A 20,903-nucleotide genomic window follows, 5' to 3' on the forward strand; every position below is an offset into this window, starting at 1 on the left:
CCGAAGGGCATGCGCAGGAACTCGAAGAGTCCGAATGGCGTGATGACCGCCGTCTTCGGGACGTCCTCCGGCCTGACGGGGACCTGATGGTAGCCGCGTATGAGGTCCACCTTCGAGAAGAAGGACCTGCCCGCCAAACGGGCGGAAAAGTCCTGAATGTGGGGGACGGGGTAGCGGTCGGGAGTCGTGGCGTCATTGAGACGGCGATAGTCCCCGCACGGTCGCCATCCCCCGCCGGGCTTCGGCACGATGTGCAGCGGCGACGCCCAAGCGCTCTCTGAGCGCCGAACGATGCCGAGTCGCTCCAGGGTAGCGAACTCCGCTTTTGCCACCGCCAGCTTCGTCGGCTCGAGGCGGCGTGCCCGGGCGTAGACCGGTGGCCCGACGGTGGGGATGTGATGGGCCACCCCGTGCTTGACGGCCCCCGCCGAGAAGGTGGGCCGCGTGAGGGCCGGGAAGCCGGCGAGGAGGCGGGTGAATGCGTCCGCTGCCGGAAGCGTACAGACCAACGTGGCCGGAACCGAATCGTTCGGCAAGCCGCTTGGCAAGCCGCTCGTTGAGCTGGGCAACGCACATGCGAGCGAGCTGAACGTCTCGGCCTGGACAAGCCGTCTGCGCTTGACGTCGACCAGGAGCCCATTAGCGCACAGGAAGTCCGCGCCAAGCAGTGCCATGGGCACGTCGGCGGTGACGAACGTCCATCGGAAAACCTGCCCTCCAAACCGCAGAGAGAGGCAGCGTTTTCCGTACGTACGGATGGGCGTCCCGTTCGCGGCAAGCAGCGCGGGGCCCCCACCCGCGGCGTGCTTGTCTGACGTGCCGGCGGGAATGACACTCACCTGTGCTCCCGTGTCGCACAGGTAACAGCGCCCGGAGAAGGTGTCCGTTATGAATAGCAGGCTGCTCGAATGGCCGGCGCTCATCGCCACAATTGAGCGCCGGCCCGGGCGTTTCCCGACCCGTTGAAGGAGCACGGCGGATGACACCGCCGAGCTTCGTGGCCGAACTTGGCGTGGAACCAGCACCAGGTGGTGGAGCTGGAGGAGCGCGGCTGGCTCCGCCAGGCCGGTGAAGTCGACGGGTTTCCCCGCGGTGGCGGTTTTCGCCGCGGCGGTGGGCGGGGCGTGGCGGCGTTCACGAGGTGCGTATCAGCATGCTGCTGAAACTCAGCGTGCTGTAGAAGATGATGCTGTGGAACAGCAGCGTCGAAGGCCGTGACGGCCACGCCAACGCTCGCCCGCGTGTCCGAAGCGGCAAAGTACTTGTCCGCCTCGGCCGCCAATGCTCGGGGTTCCGTTAGCCCGGTCCCGGCCAACGCGAGGCGAACCTGCGCTGGAAGTTGGCGACGGAAAAGCGCCCGGAATAGCGAACCGGGGGCTTCGTCGCCCAACAGTGACAGCATATGGTCCATTCGGACCGACGGGCACGTCTCACCGAGCTCGGGGAGATCCAGGAGGCGGTCGGCCCGTGCGTCGTCCATGAGGCTGAACGTGGCTAGGAGTAGCCGCTTGAGTGCCTCGTACTTGTGGCCGTCCGGTGGGTGGCGAAGGACGGACACAACTCGAGCGGCCGTGCCGGGCCCGAGGGAGGCGACGACATGGCAGTAGCGCAGGTCGTCGTTGGTGAGGCGCCGAAGCTGAAATTGGGCTTCGGCTTGAACGAACCAGACCTCGGCCTGGGCCTCCCAAAATTCGGGAAGTTTAATCGCCATTGACTTGTCGTTGGCCATTGCAATGGCGTCGTGTTCGGAAGGATCGCTACGGCAGATCCAACGTCGAGGGTCACCAGTAAAGCGCGGCGTTACGCGCGCTGCTTGTGAGCAAGGAGGAAGCGGACAAGCGGTAACATATAAACGCCTTTATTGTAAGACTACACTGTAACACTGTACCGCTCCGGGCTGGGCGCCCGGTGTATATCATGAGGCCACGCCTACCCCTCGGACGTGGCCACCGCCCACTTGGTGCGTGGAATGATGTAACCACGCCAGTGGGCTTTTGTGTCCGCCACAGTAAGATGCTTTAGCTTTGGTTTAACGGGGTTTTCCACAAGGGGCTTTGAGAGCTTTTATCGTGGCGGTTTAATAAACATTTGACTCGGAATTGGAACGTCGCAGACGTCTTTTCTTCCAGGCTAAACATCCATCGCTAAATTGGTGAGCATCCAGGTGGAAGATGTGACCTTGTGTCCGCCACCCCACTGTCCACCTTTACAATATACCGTAATTAAAACAATTTGCCCAAAAATAATAACTCAAAGAAAAGATTGTTTTTTGGAAAAGTGACTTTTGAAAGAACCTGTATATGTATTGAAAAGTTATGGAAGACATTGGCGTCTCTTGGAGAGAAAAAGAGAATGAGATTACCCATGAGTGGTCTTTGAGCATTGACCAATTGTGACCTCACCATGTGCCTTCCATCGAAGTGTACTTTACGTTGCTGTGGATCGTAGAGCAGAAGAGTCGAGTGTTATCTTAAAAGTTTGAGGGGAGATGCTGAAGTGATCAATAAATGATGATCATTTGGTGCAAGTGTCACCCAGAGTAGCAAATGTAACCCTGGGACGTCTTGGTCTGCGTGCTGCATCCAAGCAGCTGTTTGTACAGATTGACATCGGCCACCACAGGGGGCCCAGGGTTATACAAGGATGTGCAAAGAAAGTTGGAGCTCATTTCATAGCCAGAAGGAAGCCATTTTCGCTATCATTCCTGTGCGGTATGGGGCCATCTATTTATTATGTATGCACTGCGGGTATGGCTGTGGTGGTTGCTGAATAAAATTTTAAAAAACACCGTTTAGCAGGCCATTTTTCCCGCGGGGGTTGGCCTTTTCGGGGACCGTGGTTGTTGTTGTTTTTTGGTCCCCTTTTTGAAGCAATGTTTTACGGCCGGATGCCCTTCCTGACGCCAACCCTTTTTGTTGCCTTTTTACGACAAGCAGGGAATTACCAGTGAACTGGTACTCAATTAGCCGACCTCGGAAGTTACGACAGGCTGAGTCAACCCCCCTGGCGTTAATTCAGCGATCAGACCGGGATTCGAACCCAGGATCCTTGGTCTTTTACTTTATCCTAAGCTGGCACCCTAGCCGCTAGCCCAACACCAGGGCTCGGGTTGCTGGTCAAGGGTTGCTGAATGAAGAACAATAAATTTAGAAACTTAAGAGTAAGGAGGATGATAGGAAAGATCGGGGGAGAGAATAGTGTGCGAAGAATAGGGAGAGAAGGGGAAACGACCATACATTTATTATATCCATAAATATGATGGACTTTCCTTTCCTCCTTGCTCCGACCTCCTCCAAACCTCCTTCGTTTCCCATTATCCTTCCATGTCTAGTTTTAATTTGTTAATTTTGCCACGTGCCTGCGTTAAAAATAGATGAGGTCTGAGACGTGTGAAGTTGCAGGTGCTGATTGAGTTGAGAACTACCTTACACGACATTGTAAACAAACGAAACCAGGAATAACACGGGAAAATGTCATGGATAACTACCACTGTGTGAAAGAATACTTCAAAAGGTAATTTCCTCAACAAACATACACCGAGGATCGTATGTAAATGTACAACACACTACTCACTACATCAGTCTATATATCCCGTCCAAATATCAACCTACTTGAATTAGAAACAGATTTTGCTAAAATACTGGTACCGACAATTATGTCCATTAGTTCTACTTTATCCAAATTCTAATTAACTCAAGGATGTATATTGTTACGGAAACGGAGTACGGCGCTCCCCTTAGCGGGGGGCGTTAATCCCCCTTCTATTTGTACTGGCCGTCTCCGCTCCTGAAGCTACCCCGCTCCCTTGTGGGGTGGGATTGCCCGAAGCGATTGGTCAAGGGAGTCCCGTACACCTCCGGCAATCCCTCCACGAGGCAGGTGGGGAACTCCGTTCGAAACCACGGACAAGATGGTATTTTGCCGAGCGGTTTTAGCAGCCCGCGGTTCGAACCATTAACAAATACTAAACCCGATTCATATGCGTCGGCCAAATCGTGCCACAGGTACTCAATGGAGGAAAAGACAAGGACGATCGGATGAGGAAGAAGAAGAAGGCAAAAGTAGGAAATAACAGGATTTATTATTATTTACACAAGACTAAAGGAAGAAAAGAAATCAAAGTAATAAACAGAAAATGGAAGGAGCAGAAGGACACAGAGCAATTTCTAGCTTATCTACAGGCTTAACTTAAACCCCAGACAACACAGACAAACAGACGGCAGTCAGACTTACACGGGGATGATGACAGGAATGGCAGGAGGTTCGTTCATCTGGTGAGGTTCCGTTCCCACCCACGACTCTCTCTCTCTTCTCTCTCTCCTCTCCTCTCCTCTCCTCTCCTCTCCTCTTCTCTTCTCTCTCTCGCCCCCTGCAGGCCGTTTGTGGTGGGCGTGGCGTCATGGCGGCTGTGAGGAACTGCTCTGTGTTGTAGTGAGTTCTTTGTGAGTTTCCTCCTCTCCTGCTCCCCCCTCCCTCTCCTTTCCATCCTGTGTACTTTGGCATTTTGTTTTCATCCTTTCTATACCTTTGTCTTCAAGAGAGAGAGGTTTGAGAGCGGACCCATTTTGGGTGCGGCCTACAGGCTTCGACGACGCTTTGTAAGCCTTTTTGTGCTTATAATGCACGCTTATTATTTATTCTAGTTTGATTTATTTCGTTTTGGTACCTACTTGTCCGGTTCGGACAAGTGGGGGGGTGTTAATTCGCTGGGATGGCGAATACACGCTCTCGGTTAGAGGCGTTCGACAACTTAACAAGGAAGCATGCATTTGTGTGTGTTCCACCCGAAGGAACTTCCACTGAGGACATTGTTTTGTCGGTGGGGAAAATAATCGGTTGTGAAAATATACGAGCAGCGTCGAGAATGAATCAAAAAGTTGTTGTATTTGTGTCCGATGAAAAATTCGTTCACGATGTTGTAAGTGCGGGTTTAACCACAGAGACAGGTCTCTTTGTCTTGGCGTCGCCTATGGACACTCCGTCGATGAGGGTCGTCATATCTGACGTACCCCCATTTATAACCTGCAACCAGCTGATGTCCGTTTTGTCCCGATACGGAACAGCTGTGTCAAAAATCACAATGATTCCGCTCCGGTCTCAGGATGAACGTGTTAAACACGTGATGAGCTTCAGACGGCAGGTGTATATGGTGCTTCCGGATCGAGGCGATGACACGGGGTTAAACATCACGTTCAAGGTAAAGGTGAACAACCATGAGTACCAGATGTATGCGTCATCGGCCTCATTAACATGTTTTCAGTGCGGAGCTTTTGGCCATGTGAAAAGGTTTTGTCCGAAGGTATCGTGTGTAAGGTGTGGTGAAGCAGGTCATAGTGACGCTGATTGTAAAAGAGATAACACCCCGGTCTCTAACGTACGAAACAACGTAAACCGAAATACCCGAACGGTTCCTACCGACGCTCCCTCGCACTCGAGGAGTAGGGATAATACTCCTGTTCGTCTTAGTGAAAACGACAACACCGCTGATTCGGTAAATAATGAAATAACCCCAGATAACCCACCTGTGGTGGCAGATGCTACGTGCAGTGAGGAGATGGAAGAAAATCCCATTGTGGTGACAAAGAAACGAAGAGCACCTGGTGCTTGTAACTCCAACATTACTTTGAAAAAGGTAGTGTTGGATAAAGAGAGTGTGGGTGCAGACGCCCTGGAACGGCTTTCTCAGGTGTCCACAAGCTGTGTTGACACCAGGGAGAAGAAACATGAATTAATTAATTCTGAAACATTATCGGGCAGCACCGAAAACCTGGGAGAAAAAGTAGATGGTGAGACTAAAGATGATGGTGAGCCCATTAGTGAGCCGCCACCTTCACTACCTGCTGAGACCGAGCAGATTGGGAATGTCTCAGCCCCAAGCTCCTCTTTACCCCTGCAAGATCTAAATCATGACACTGGTTCGTCAACTGAGCCAGTGAACATCTCCCTGCAGGAGGGTGAAGCCGAGATTTCAGCTCCTGCTGAATGTCCCGGGTACCAGAGTGAGGATGACTCTACCATAGAACATTCCAGCAAATCTTCGGACTTGGCTGGAATCAAAATGGGGACTGGGCAGACTGATATATGTGACCCGGGTGGAGCTGTTTCTGATTTGTCAGATTCAGAGGATGAAGTTGAGATGCCTGAGTTGTCTCAATCTTCATCAGATCAGTCATCCATAGCCCCTCAACTCGTTATTTCTTTTCTGAATGACACCTACCGACACCGAAATGTGATTGTAAAAGATCATTTTCCTGATTTAATTTCATTCATCCAGGCTGCAAAGGACATAATTAGGAGGCCGGATGAATTTCATTTAACAAGGTCGCTGTTTCATCGGCTTAGAAAGGCTGTTACAAAAGCAGGGAGCGAGATTTCCCAACAACCGCTCACGCCTTTTGATAATCCATGAAAAAAATCACCTTTGGAACCTTAAATATGAATGGCGGAGGTGCAAGCCAAAACCGCCAGGTTCAGGTGAAAAGTTTATTTGAGCGCAAGAAAATTGATGTACTCTTACTCCAGGAAACCCATATAATTCAAAATGGGGAGTACGACTGGTGTCGCCTCTTTAAAGGACAATGTTTTTTTTAGTAACATGTCTTCTTCTTCTGCTGGTGTAGCCTTTTTACTCAGACCAGGCCTAGTACCTGAGTCATGCCTCTTCCAGGAGGTGATTAAAGGCCGGTTTATTTCATTGGAACTGGTCATTAATAATTTTCGGTTTACACTATTCAACGTTTATGCACCAAGTGAGAGTGTGGAACGAAGAGCTTTCTTTTCATCTTTAATTCGACACATGCAGTCGATAGATCTCAATAATTGTATTTGCATGGGGGGTGACTTTAATTGCACCTTTAAACCCAGTATAGACCGAAATACAGCAGAACCTCATCCCGAAGGTAGTACTGATTTGTTAAATTATTTTTCCGCAGTGGGTGTGCTAGATGCATGGAGACTGCATTACCCCCAACAAATCTGAGTATACTTGGGGACGATGTGCCAATGGGAGAATGACTTTCGCTAGACTTGACCGTTGGTACATAAACTCACAGTTCAGGAATGCGGTTATCTCTCCAAATCATTTTCCATCTTTGTTTTCTGATCATCATTTAGTTACCATGGGCCTCTTTTTCCCTCAACCCTTACGCAAAAGTGCATACTGGAAATTCAATACCAGTCTTCTCGAAGATGCTTTGTTTAAAGACGCCTTCCGTGCTTTTTGGGTCATCCAACTTTCAAGAAAGCCCTCTTTCTCTTCTTTAGCATTATGGTGGGATAACACAAAAGCTCAGATTAGAGTGTTTTGTCAGCAGTTTGTTTCAAATGATACTGACGTAAAAAATATAACAATGGCTTGTTTAGAAGCTGATATTATACGGTTAGAGTGTAAACTGGCTAAAGATAATATCAGAAGAGACCACAGGTTATTGGTTGAAAAGAAGGCTCAACTGAGAGAGCTGATTCAGGAGAAAGCAGCAGGCCTGTTAATCAGATTAAGAATAAACAATTTAAAGGTATCAGACACCCCGAGTAAATCTTTTTTCCAAATGGATTTTGTAAATAAGTCACCCAAAACCCTTTTCTCTGTACAAGACTTTAGGGGAAACATGGTTGCCAACCCTGGAGATGTAAGGTTGTGCATTAGAGAGTTTTTTTCAAAAGTTTATGCAAAACAAAATGTTTGTGAGCAAACCATGGAATTTTTAACTTCTCACCTTTCATCCCTAAGGCTGCTGGGCCATAGAAGTTCACGGTTCACGTTTCACGGTTCACGCGTGTAAAGAAAAATGGACAAACGTAGTATGACTTGCTCTGGGCCATAGAACGCCTTTCATGTTTCACGTTTCACGTGTCACGTTTCACGCGTGAAAGGCGGAATGAACATGCACACTTTTTCTATGCGTGAAAACGGAGATCTCGGTCGACCTGATTATTTTTAGACTGACATCCGGGCAAAACTTCCGAAACAAAATGGACGACTACCGAGAACAGTTGATCGAGTTAGTGAGAGCAAGGCCCCTGCTGTGGGATCCGCGTGTGGCGGATTACAAAGACAAGGACCAGAAGGCACAAGTTTGGGAGAACTTGAATGGGCGTCTGAATTCACCGACAGGTTAAGGTTTATTGTTTTCGGGTGTGTGCACGTGTGTGTTTGTTTAATTGTGTGTGTGTGTGTGTGTGTGTGTATGTGTCAATGTGTGTGTGTATGTGTGTGTGTGTGTCAGTGTGTGTGTGTGTGTGTGGTTGTTTAATTGTGTGTGTGTGTGTGTGTCAATGTGTGTGTGTGTGTGTATGTGTGTTTGTGTGTGTGTCAGTGTGTGTGTGTGTGTGTGTGAGAGAGAGAAAGAGAGAGAGAGAGAGAGAGACAGACAGACATACAGAGTGAATGAGACAGTGATAAAGACAGAGACAGAGTGAGAAGTTGTTCGGTGGAATTCACCACGGGTTTCTCTCAGAAGGAAGTGCTCTCGGCTCCAAATTCTGTGCCTTTTTCTCTTCCTCCGTCTTAGTAGAAGCAGAATGAGGCAATCTTCTTCATCCGAAGAGTCCATGTTGACGGTTACTCGGCCAAAGCAGAACTGGCGCGCAACACGTGAACAGCCAAGCGTGAAATCCTATGGCCCAGGGTCCGATTGTTCACGTGAACGTGAACCGTGAAACGTGAAACGTGAACCGTGAACTTCTATGGCTCAGCAGCCTAACTGAGCCTCAGTGCCTGGGCCTGGATTCAACAATTACTTTGCCTGACCTAACTCAGGCCCTAAGTGAAATGGACTCGGGGAAAGCTCCTGGGATTGACGGCCTACCGGCAGAATTTTTCTTGGCTTTTTGGGACCTTTTGGGCCCTGAATTATTGAATGTCCTGGAATCATCCTTGGTGCTTGGAGAACTCCCACTAAGCTTCAGAAGAGCAGTGGTGTCACTGATTCCAAAGACTGGGGATCTACGACAGATAAAGAATTGGCGGCCGGTCTCGTTATTATGTACGGACTACAAAATATTGTCGAAATTGTTGGCCAGTCGGTTGAAGACGGTAATCGGTGACCTAGTCCACCATGATCAGAATTACTGCATCCCAAACAGATCTATTTATGATAATATTTTTTTGATTAGAGATTTAATGGAATGTGATTGCTTGGAAAAAGATTTTGGGATAATATTCCTTGATTTGGAAAGGGCTTTTGACAGTGTGGATCATGTTTTTTTGTATCGTGTGCTAGAAGCATGTGGCTTTGGTGTCAATTTTAGGGCCTACGTGACTTTGTTGTACAACAATATATTTAGTTTATTTAAAATAAATAACGAACTCAGCTCTCCGGTACAGGTTCAAAGAGGGGTGAGACAAGGATGCCCGGTTTCTGGGTTGTTATTTTCCTTGGTAATGGAATCACTCCTAATTTTATTTAGGAAAAATATTTCAGGAGTGACAGTATCCCCTGGGAGTCCTTCAGTAGTTGTATCGGCTTATGCAGATGATGTCTGTGTGGTTGTTAAGAAGGAGAGTGATATCCCAGCACTTGTTGAATGTTTAAATCTTTTTTGCCTCGCTTCTTCTTTGAAGTGTAACTGGGACAAGAGTAAGGCCTTATGGATTCCCTGTCTCAAGAACATTCCACCTGGAAGAGTGCTGGTACCACCTGTGCATCTACCAACAAAGTTAAAATGGGTGGAAGACGGAGTCAAATACCTTGGGGTTTTCCTGGGATCTCCACATTACGTCCTCAAAAATTGGGACGGGATTGTTGAGCATGTCAAAAAAAGACTGGGACTGTGGAAACGAGCTCTGCCCCACCTTTCCTACAAAGGCAGGGTTCTAGTGGTTAATAATTTGGTGGCGTCTTCCCTATGGCATAGGTTTATCTGCCTTCAGCCGCCAGAGGCACTACTAAAGGCAGTGCGGAGGCTACTCGTGGATTTTTTTTGGAGTGGTCACCATTGGTTGCTACCAAATGTCATATGTAGCCCCTTGTTTGAAGGTGGCCAGGGACTGATCGACATAAAAAGTCGTATCATGGCTTTTCGGCTGTGTACCATACAGCAGTTGCTGTACAAGGAACGACTGCCAAGCCGACTTCCGGCCTATCACGTGCTGCGAAAAGCAAGCGGGCTCGGATACGGCCCTGAACTTTTCTTAGTCCAACTCCAACATGTCGACACATCTCATCTACCATCATTCTATCAGAGCCTTCTGAATGCCTGGCAAAGCCTTTCGACTAGTCGCCTGCAAGAAACCTATGCTACAAGCATGTTTGTGGAAGAACCCCTTTTTTACAACCCACTGTTTCCTGCAATTCCAAGAAGCCGAGACTTTTATCAACACTTTATTACAGCGGGCATAATCAAAGTGTTGGACCTCCGCCATGATTCTGGTTGGGGGTGGAAGACGGTGCAAGAGATAGCTGATATGACTGGAATATGGTCAAACAGAATAATCGGAAGAGTACTAAAGGAAATAGTAAAGAAAAGCTTCCAACTTGGACTAAGATGGACCCAGGAAGTTTTGGTGACATCCAATAACTGGCATTTTCCTGGTTTATTGGTACAGCCTAGTCACGGAGACTTGCCCCCAATTAGTGAGGGACAAAACATTTTTCAGAAATGCAGTAGTAAAGACCTGTATCGGTTATGCACTGCAGTTCTGCTTGGGAACTCACCGTTAAATGGAGTGGCCAGGTGGAAAGGGCTAATGCCGGAAGGTCTCCCATCTGAGCCTGTATGGGAATCAATATACAGTAAGCTGGTAAGCAAAAGGACAGGTGACCTCCAGTGGCGAATGATACACTGGATCATTCCGTCTAATAAATTAGTGAGTCATTTCGCGCCCACATCTACGTGTTGCCCGTTCTGTTTTACACAGAGGATGTGTTCCATGCGTACGTTGATTGTGCAAGGCTTGTGCCTTTATTTCAATGGCTGAACTACATGGCTGGAAAAATGAAGATCACTTTTTCTCTGCGATCATTTATTTTTGGTTTCAATGATATGAAAGAACATGTACATATGTTGTTTTTGTTTTTAGTGGCCACGGCGAAAATGGCAATTTATTTATCGAGGAGGGAAAAACTGAAAGGAAAGCCGATTGGGCAATGTGATGTCTTGTTCTTTTTTAATGCCTTGACATCTGCAAGACTCAAACTTGAATTTTGTGATTCTGAAAGGAAGAAATGTATTGATGAGTTTATGAACATCTGGTGTTTTGATGGGATCTGCATGGTGCAGGAGAATGAATTAATGGTATATTTGTAGGTTTGTTTGGATTGATTCAGTGTGTGGTCGGTTTTTCTGTTGTTGTTTTTCTTTTCTAGTTCATTGTACTGTTTTGATTTCCTGTCATTATGTCTTTTTCTTTTCTGTATTTTTGATTATTGTGCCTGTATTGAATAGTATCTTCACCGACTGGCTTGTATTTTTATATTTTTGTAATAAAAAGTCTCTCTCTCTCTCTCTCTCTCTCTCTCTCTCTCTCTCTCTCTCTCTCTCTCTCTCTCTCTCTCTCTCTCTCTCTCTTTCTCTCTTTCTCTCTTTCTCTCTTTCTCTCTTTCTCTCTTTCTCTCTTTCTCTCTTTCCCTCTTTCCCTCTTTCTCTCTTTCTCTCTTTCTCTCTTTCTCTCTTTCTCTCTCTTTCTCTCTCTTTCTCTCTCTTTCTCTCTCTTTCTCTCTCTTTCTCTTTCTCTATTTCTCTATTTCTCTCTTTCTCTCTTTCTCTCTTTCTCTCTCTTTCTCGTTGGCTGCGGTGTCATGGCGTCTGCTCGCTTCGTGTCGTGAGTGCTCTGTCTTGGCTGTTTCCTATTTCCCTTATTCGCTCCATTGTGTCCCTGTTTCTGATTGTAAAGTTTTTCCCTTGTTTCCTGTGTGTGTTGAGACTTGAGAGAGAGCGGGAGAGCGCATGGTAAGTGTTTTCGCAGGTTCTTGCTGAAACCTTCGGTTTCTGGGCCTGCGTTTCATTACCTTCGCAAAAGCGGAAGGTTATGTTTTGATCGCTGTGTATTTATTTGTATGTCTGTGTGTGTGTGTGTGTGTGTATGTTATTCGCATAACTCAAAAAGTATTCAACCGATTCGCATGAAATTTGGTGGGATGATAGGTTATTATCCGGGAACCATTTGATTAGATTTTGGAATCGATCGGGTCAAAGGTCAAGGTCAAGGTCATGAAAAGGTCAAAATCGTCTTTTTACCATAGCGCGGTCAATTTGTGTCCAATTTGTATGAAACTAATGCCAAAATGCTTTGCTACACAGATCTTGTAGTCTTTTATTTTGGCAACAAAAGTAGCTGCGGCGAAGGTATGCGCTCTACCGAGTGCCCGTTCTAGTTTGCCTTGTTTTTCTGGTCGAACTGCTCGTCGGTGGTTTCGATTCCTCATTTATATATTGTTTTTCCTTATCTTTTTCCTTTACCTCCACTTGCTGGTTGCTTGTGACAGGTTTCTTTTTGTTTAACTTAAACTTCCCTTATTTTATTTTCAGCTATGGCAAACGGACGTTTGTCCAATAGTGTGTACGAGTCGCTCACTCGTAAGGAGGGAGTGATAATTACTCCACCTGATGGAGTTAGTGTTGAGAATGTGGTGATTGGTTTAGGAGACCTTGTTGGAATCGAGAATGTTCTTGCAGCTTCAAAAATGAATCGTCGCATCGTGGTTTTCTTGTCGGACGTGCGACACGTGGCCCAGGCGGTTGAAATCGGTCTAACCGTCCCGCCGGATATATTTGTTAACGTTAATCCTTTGGACACAATGGCCGTTCGGTTAACTCTGTCCAATATTCCTCCGTTTTTCACTTGTGAAGAGATCGTCTCTGCACTAAGTGTCTTTGGCACAGTTGTGTCGCGGGTCTCGATGGTTCCGCTTCGTCTTCGCTCTGACGCCTCGGTTCGGCATATTATGTCGTTCCGACGTCATTGTTATATCATTTTAAAGGATAACGCTCAATCACTCAATGCAGTTATGACGTTGAAATATAAAAACCGCAATTATCAAATCTATATTGCGACAGAAACTATAACTTGCTTTAATTGTGGTGAACCGGGGCATTTAAAAAACGTTTGCCCCAAGAATGCCGCCGGTGGTGCGTCGATACCGGTGAAGACCATTAACACAAAAAGTGGTCCATCTAGAGTCGGGGACCCTCGTGATGCCTCAAACATGAGTAATTTACCTGAGCCGTCGGCGGCGGGGGTGGCTCAACCCCAGGCAGATGGTGAGGGGTTTTCCGTTGTTCCCTATAAAAGGAAACATAAATTAAAACATTTAACAGATAACAGTCAGGACGTGGCGGCGAGCTGTCCAAAAAAGATGGCACTGGCTGACGAACATGACGAGTCCCGTTTGGAAGCAGCAATATCTGAGGTTTTTTAAACCGAAAATCGGTTCGACGTTCTTGCTCTGGAGGATGATAATGCTTCTGCTTGTGGAGTTGGTGAACTCGAGCGGGAAGTTGGTGTGGTGCAACAGGAAGCGCATGTGACCACTCCCATGGTCACAGGCACCGTGTATGTGAACGCCGAGTCCACTCTTGTCCCTCTTCCTGCTGGGGGTGAGGTGTGTGATGTTCCTGAGTTGCAGACAACCTCCAGCCCAGGTGAATCAGAGTGTAAGGCATCAGCTGATGACGTGCCGGGTTTGCCCCCAGCAGAATGTGAAACTTCTCCTGATAGTACATCTCTTCCTCTCCCTCTTCCTCCTCCCACTGCCATTCCTCCTCCCACTCCTCCTCCTCTTCCCACCCCCCCTCCTCCTCCCACTCTCCTTCCTCCTCCCACTCCTCTTCCTCCTCCCATCTCCCTTCGTTCTCCCCCCGCCCCCCTCCTCCTCCCCCCGCCCCCCCGCCTCCTCCTCCCCCACATACTCCTCTTCCTTCTACTTTGGGTGCGGAATGTGACGTTTCCCTCGTGAAGCCACCAGCTCCATCTCAGGACCATGAAATTGATGTCATGGACATGGACCGACACTCGGAATGTGATTCGGACGGGACCTCGTCGCTCGCCTCTGACGGGAGTGTCGAAGCCTGGAATGACCCGGGTTTTTCCCCAAGAATTGGAGGGTGAGACCAGTGTTCCACCCTCCGAGATCATAAAATTTCTCCAGGACACTTTTCGGAAGAAACGGGTAAAAATTAAAGATTTTTTCCCTGACCTAATCGGCTTTGTGGTCTCTGCGAAGCGACTGCTTGTTAAAGCCGGACAGCTTGGCGTGACCGAATCACAGGTCTATCGTCTCCGGAAATGTATCCTGAAAGCGAAGAAGGAGCTGCAGATGTAGCCCAGCCAAGCTGTTTGGCACGTTTGACACGTTTATATACACCCTTATATCATGGCTTTCTCCTTCGCCAGTTTGAATATTAATGGGGGACGTTCTTCCCTAAGGAAAATTGAAGTTAAACAGTTTGTTAAGGAAAATCGCATCGATATTCTACTTCTACAAGAGACAAGATGTAGTTCCTCTTGTATGGGGGAGTGGCAAAGGATAATGAAAGGAAAATGGTTTTTTAGTAGTCTGGAACACCCAAGGGCTGGGGTAGCTGTCTATTTACAGCCTTCCTTCTGTAGCTCTCATATAATTTTTAATGACATAATCAAAGGGTATTTAATTTCAGTCACTTTTACACACAATGGTTTTAAACACACCGTACTGAACATTTACTCACCTAGTGATAGCACAGAAAGACTTGCCTTTTATACTAAGTTGGAAACATCTCTCATGCACATTGATTTTAATGGACTAGTCTGTTTGGGTGGAGATTTTAACTGTACCGTGGACCCTGCCCTTGATCGTAATGGAGAGGAGCCTCACCCAGCAAGCGCAGTGCCTCTGTTAAGATCCTTGTCCAAGTTCTCCCTTGTTGATGTGTGGAGAATCCGCAATCTTTCTGTCCGCCAATACACGTGGTGCCGGTGCTCAAAGAGTCGTCTCTCGCTCGCAAGATTGGACCGGTTCTATATTAACAGTATTTTTCTGAATATCATGAGTGGCGCGGACATTGTCCCGAGTGGCTTCTCAGATCATCACATGGTTACGCTTTGTGCTTGCCTACCAGTTCGGAATCGTGGTGCTGCCTACTGGACCTTTAATGTGAGCCTTTTGGAAGAAAAAATGTTTGTTGATGCATTTCATGCATTCTGGAGGGCCTTGCTCCAACGTAAACCATCCTTCCCCCACCTTGGGCAGTGGTGGGACAATGCCAAAGTACAGATGAGATTATTTTGCCAACAATATGGAGCTTATCGTACTCAACACAACTCTGCCCTTCAATCCCTGATTGCCAAGGAAATATTATCCTTGCAATCCAACATCTCGGGTTCTAGTACTGAGAGAACGAACTCTCTGCTGGCGAAGAAAAAAGCTCTTCTTGCTGGTCTATGTGCAAAGCAAGCTAGAGGAGCGCTGATCCGTCTCCGAATGGAGAACTTGTGTCATTTGGATACCTCCTCCAAGTTCTTTTTTGCACTGGAAGTCCGAACTAAGAGAGGTCAGCAGATTACCTCAGTAAGGACGAAGGAAGGAAGAATAACGCACGATCAAAAAGACATCAGGTATTCCCTCAAGAACTACTTCTCTGACCTGTATCGCGCTAAGGGAATCGATAACGAGATCACAGGATCCTTGACTTCCTCCTTACCCACCTTGTCGGAGTCTGCGTGCCTGCAACTGAACAAGGAGCTAACCATGGAAGAACTCCATGCTGCTTTACAAACCTTACCTTCAGGTAAGGCCTCTGGCTTGGATGGGATACCTGCAGAATTTTACAAAGCTTTCTGGGACCTCCTGGGACCAGAGTTACTCGAAGTTTTGGTTGACAGCCTACGTTTAGGCTTACTGCCGCTAAGCTGTCGTTGGGCGGTACTCGCCCTGGTCCCAAAGAAAGGAGACCTCCAGCAACCGCAAAATTGGCGTCCCATCTCACTGCTTTGTACGGATTACAAAGTTCTCTCCAAGGCTCTTACCAACCGGCTCAGGCCCGTGATTGGCGACATCATACACCCCGATCAATGCTACTGTGTTCCGAAAAGGACAATACATGACTATTTTTGTCGTGCGTGATTTAATTGATATCTGTGATCTTAAACAAAGAAATGTTGGTCTGGTTTTTTTAGACCAAGAAAAAGCCTTTGACACCATTGATCACTTTTATCTTTTTTCGGTTTTACGTGGGTTTGGGTTTCCAGAAAATTTTATCTCTCACGTACAGGTACTGTACAATAATATCTTTAGTCTACTCAAGGTTAACAATATTTTATGTCCACCTTTCCCGGCTAGTAGAGGCATTCGCCAAGGATGTCCTTTGTCTGGCCTCCTGTACTCCCTCGCACTTGAACCTTTGCTTGTTCGCTTGCATGCACGTCTTCTCGGTTTCCTTCCGCAACCAACGGCGCACCCAGTTAAGGTGATCGCTTATGCGGACGATCTTTGCGTAATCGTCCATTCGGATGAAGATGTCTCCGCCTTGGTCCAATGTGTCCATGAATTTAGTTTGGCAAGCTCTGCAAAGGTCAATTGGAAGAAGAGCAGTGCTCTTTACCTTGGTCCACAAAATGGAGCCATTCCTCCAACTCTGCCCGAACAACTTGAATGGACAAGGGATGGAATCCTTTATCTCGGTGTTTTTCTTCGCCCTGGAAACTTCATTTAAAAAAACTGGGAGTCTCTCATAATCAAAACTGAGAGACGGTTGCTGAAATGGAGGGGTTTACTTTGTCAAATTTCTTATCGGGGCCGAACCCTTGTTATAAATAATCTTGCGGCATCAATGCTTTGGCATGTTTTAATGGCACTGCAGCCCCCAGATTTCATTCTCAAAAAGCTACAAGCTACTTTTATCGACTTTTTTTGGGGAGGTAAGCACTGGCTTCGACCTGGTGTGCTCAGCCTGCCTGCTGCCCAAGGAGGACATGGACTGATTGCTGTTTCTAGCAAAGTGATGGCTTTTCGCCTCCTTTCACTTCGTAGGCTGCTGTACACCGACGTCTCGTGGAAAGCATCGGCTCACTGCCTGCTTCAGCAAGCAGGGAAACTCAACTACGACCAAGAACTGTTCCTTATAGACACCACGAAAGTTGATGTAACACCAGTTCCTCTATTCTATAGGAGTATGCTGGAGGCATGGCAAGCGGTTACTGTTCACCGTGACAACAGGAACTATTCTCTTGAGCTGTTTTTAAACGAGCCCATCTTTCTAAACCCCATATTTGAAGGGGTATGCAGTAACCGTGCTTTTATGCAAAAGTTTATCGACGTCGGATGCATCAAGGTTAAACATCTCAGAACCCCTTTTCCTTACAAGTGGAAGCCAGCTGCTGACATTGCTGTAGCCACGAGAGTTCGATCCATTCGAGTCATAGGAAGGATCTTTTCTGTGATCCTGCGTTTTTTCAAGGGAACCGGGCTAAAATGGGCCCCACAGGCGGAAGCTAGCCCTTCTTTATCCGAATTTCTCTTTCCTAGACTTCTACTTCATTTTCAGGGCTTCACCCCTTTTCATTTGATGGAGAAATCTTGTGTTTATGCTTTGTGTGTTTTAACCCTTGTTCACGATAGACCCACAGAACTGCAAGCGCACTGGGGGAGAATGTTCCGGACTACTCCTTCCACCACCATCAATTGGCTTACTATGTACAAGGCCCCCATTGCCAAGCGCTCCGGAGACTTACAATGGCGGCTGGCGCACTACAGTTTACCATCAAATGTTTTATCGCATCGCATATGTTCCGATAACACGGAATTATGTCCGTTTTGCGGTGCGACGGAAACCATTTCTCACATTTTTGTTGATTGTCCTAGGTTGGCACCCCTTTTTACAGTTTTATCACGTGTGGTCCGGGGGCTTGGCCTAATTTTTACGACTTGTGTTTTTATCTTCGGTTTCACTACTTCCTGCCTGTGTAAAGATGAGTGCCTTTTATTCAACTATTTGTCTTCTGAAGCAAAACTTGCCATATACTTGTCGAGAAAACACAGGATGCAAAATGCCTGTAATTCTGTTGATGATGTTGTTCACCTTTTTAAAGCCTTCGTCACATCGCGTGTAAATCTTGAGTTTCAATCGAATGATTGCACAGTGTTCTCACAACGGTGGTGTATCAAGGCATCCTTATGTCAACTGGCTGATGGTTCTCTTACAATGAATTTATGATTTATCTTGTCTCCCATTTTAAACTTGTACAGTCATCGCCTTGAATTGTTTTTTGGCTTTTCACTGTGAACAATGTTTTCCTGGCAACAAACGGGGACAAATGTCGAATGTTTCTCTCTCTCTCTCTCTCCCCCTCTCCCTCTCTCTCTCCCTCTCCCTCTCCCTCTCCCTCTCTCTCCCTCTCTCTCTCTCTCTCTCCCTCTCTCCCTCTCTCTCTCTCTCTCTCTCCCTCTCTCTCTCTCCCTCTCTCTCTCTCCAAATTTGTGGGGGTGAGGGTGGGGAGGGGGGGGTTACAGCTCGACCCGGGGGTAAATGAGTGAACGGATCACTGCTGTAGCCCCAGAAAGCTTGCAACTCCAAAGCGTCATACAGATGGAGCACCTGTAAGATGGAGAACCGACAAGATGGGGCACCTGCAAGATGGATGACCTGCAAGATGGATAACCTGCAACATTGCATGCCTGCAAGATGGCGTACCTCCAAGATGGAGCACCTCCAAGACGGAGCACTTGCCCATTACGATCGGCCTTTTTCCAACACCTCTGGAGTGGCTCACAAGTCCCCAAGTTCATCAAGGAAAACATATCGGAAAAGCGTTATGATGTGATGCGTTCACAAACTCCTCCAGCAGTGAACATGGTGACGTGTTACATGGTGCATTCAGAAAGGAACACGGTTGGGAAGGACACGGATGCTCTGTCGCTCCCGGCTACTGGTTGTGCGAGGTTTATCTCCTGGTCTCCCTCTCTTCACTGTGCGAAAATTTAAAAAAGTCACCCTCTCTTTCTCCCTCTCCCTCCCTCTCTCTCTCCCTCCCTCTCTCCCCCTCTTTCTCTCCCCTTCTCTCTCTCCCCCCCCCCCTCTCTTTCCCTTTCTCAATTTTTCACTTAATTTAATCAAACGCTTAATTTGCTCTTGATGTGTTCATAGCTCTTGCATGAGCATTTCCTTTAAAATTGGTTGTGGTTTTGTTTGTGTCTTCCCCTTTGGTTTGTAAAATATATATTTTTTGTATATTTGCTGGTTTCTTTTAAATACCCTTTGCTCTTTTTGTGGTGCCTTCATGATCCTTATGCAATTTGTTTAAACTGGTTGCTGTGTTTTTTTTTACAACTGCTTGTGAAATGCCTTTACATTGTTTATAATAAAAGGACACAAAAGTCTCTCTCTCTCTCTCTCTCTCTCGGCAGTTTGTGGTGGGTGTGGCATCATGGCGGCTGTGAGCAACTGCTCTGTGTTGTAGTGAGTTCTTTGTGAGTTTTCCTCCTCCCCTGCCCCCCCCCCTCCCTCTCCTTCCTATCCTGTGTACTTTGGCATTTTGTTTTCATCCGTTCTACACCTTTGTCTTCGAGAGAGAGAGGATTGAGAGCGGGCCCATTTTGGGTGCGGCCTACTGGCTTTGACGGCGTTTTGTAAGCCATTTTTGTGCTTATAATGCACGTTTATTACTTACTTTAGTTCGATTATTTAGGTTTGATACCTTCTTGTCCGGTTCAGACAAGTGGGGGGTGTTGAATTCGCTGGTATGGCGAATGCACGCTCTCGGTTAGAGGCGTTCGATAGCCTAACGAGGAAGCATGCATTTGTGTGTGTTCCACCAGAAGGAGTCCTCACTGAGGATGTGGTACTCGCAGTGGGGAAAATAATCGGGTGCGAGTGTCGAGATCATGCCTTTTATTGTGCCTTATGTAATTGTGGTTTGCAGTTAATAATGGATGCTTTGTGAAAAGGATTAAGCTTACCATATTCCCTCTTGTTTTGAACTATGTTTTATTGTCCAACTGTGCCAAAAAATGTAGAAAGATAGTGAAACCGCTTGCTCCGTTAGACCCCTAGTGAAAACGCGTCTGTCTGTCCTTGACCAAAAGCCAACATGGAAGATAAGTTTTGAGAATGTCACGGTGCTCTTTCTCCCTCCCGCATCTTGCCCTTTGCTCATGCCAAAGAAGATAGGACATTGGTGGGGGTACTGGTCAACGTTTCCCCCATTGTGTATTATACTGCTGAAACTTGCCAAAATTAGCGGAGATTTTTATCACACTCTGCAAGTATATAAGGAAGTTCTTTCTGTAAGGAACTCAGGAGTGTCTGGAATTATGCTGTTCAATTGAATTGTATAACCCTTACACCCTCCACAGCGCTGTGTACTTGGTTCATCAATAAATGCTTGTTATTCCTTGAACTCAAGGTGTGGAACATGGTTCGATTCCCGAGATCTGGTGTCAGAAGTGGGATCCGACTCTGAGCGATATTTGGGAGGCAGACCCTGTGGGGACTCAGCGGAGAGGCTGGCCAGCACTGATTCGATTAACGTGAGTTTTCATACTAAGGGGTCTTTCCAAATTGAGCTCCGTTCACTCACTCAGGCTGTCTGTCTTCCATTTCGTCGTTCCGTGCTTGGATCACGAACAAATTGGAATCTGGTGTGTAAGTACAGGCCTATTTGGCTCGGGTAACAAGTTGTCTATTGATGAACCAAGAAATGGGGGTCAGTTAGCAAAAAGGGGGGACTTCTTGGTAAAGCCAAGAACTTCCCAGGCAGGGCAGTCTGGAGACGAGATGGAGTTGATGGGGTTGATAGTAACCAGAGAAAGTATTGGCTGCGGACTAACGGAGGGGACCCAAGGAGGATGGCCAGGATAAGTGTTAAGCTAAGTTAAGAAGGGAGAACCCCTTTAGGAAAGCCCTGGCATGGGTGATAAGTTAGACAAGTTAGAAGCGCTATATAAGCATTGACCGCGAGTTAGCACCGCGGGAGGACCGGATGAGGGAAA

The 20,903-nt window shown here is 47.2% G+C and overlaps 1 protein-coding gene across 1 annotated transcript in view; it reads right to left on the reverse strand.

Annotated features, from left to right (window-relative positions):
* Positions 1-20,903, reverse strand: part of RPH3AL (rabphilin 3A like (without C2 domains)) — a 791,901-nt gene that overhangs the window by 177,106 nt on the left and 593,892 nt on the right. The window lies entirely within an intron of this gene.

Source organism: Myxine glutinosa, chromosome 6 (assembly GCF_964187855.1).
Source record: "Myxine glutinosa chromosome 6, kmMyxGlut1.1, whole genome shotgun sequence".
NCBI classification, from domain to species: domain Eukaryota; kingdom Metazoa; phylum Chordata; class Myxini; order Myxiniformes; family Myxinidae; genus Myxine; species Myxine glutinosa.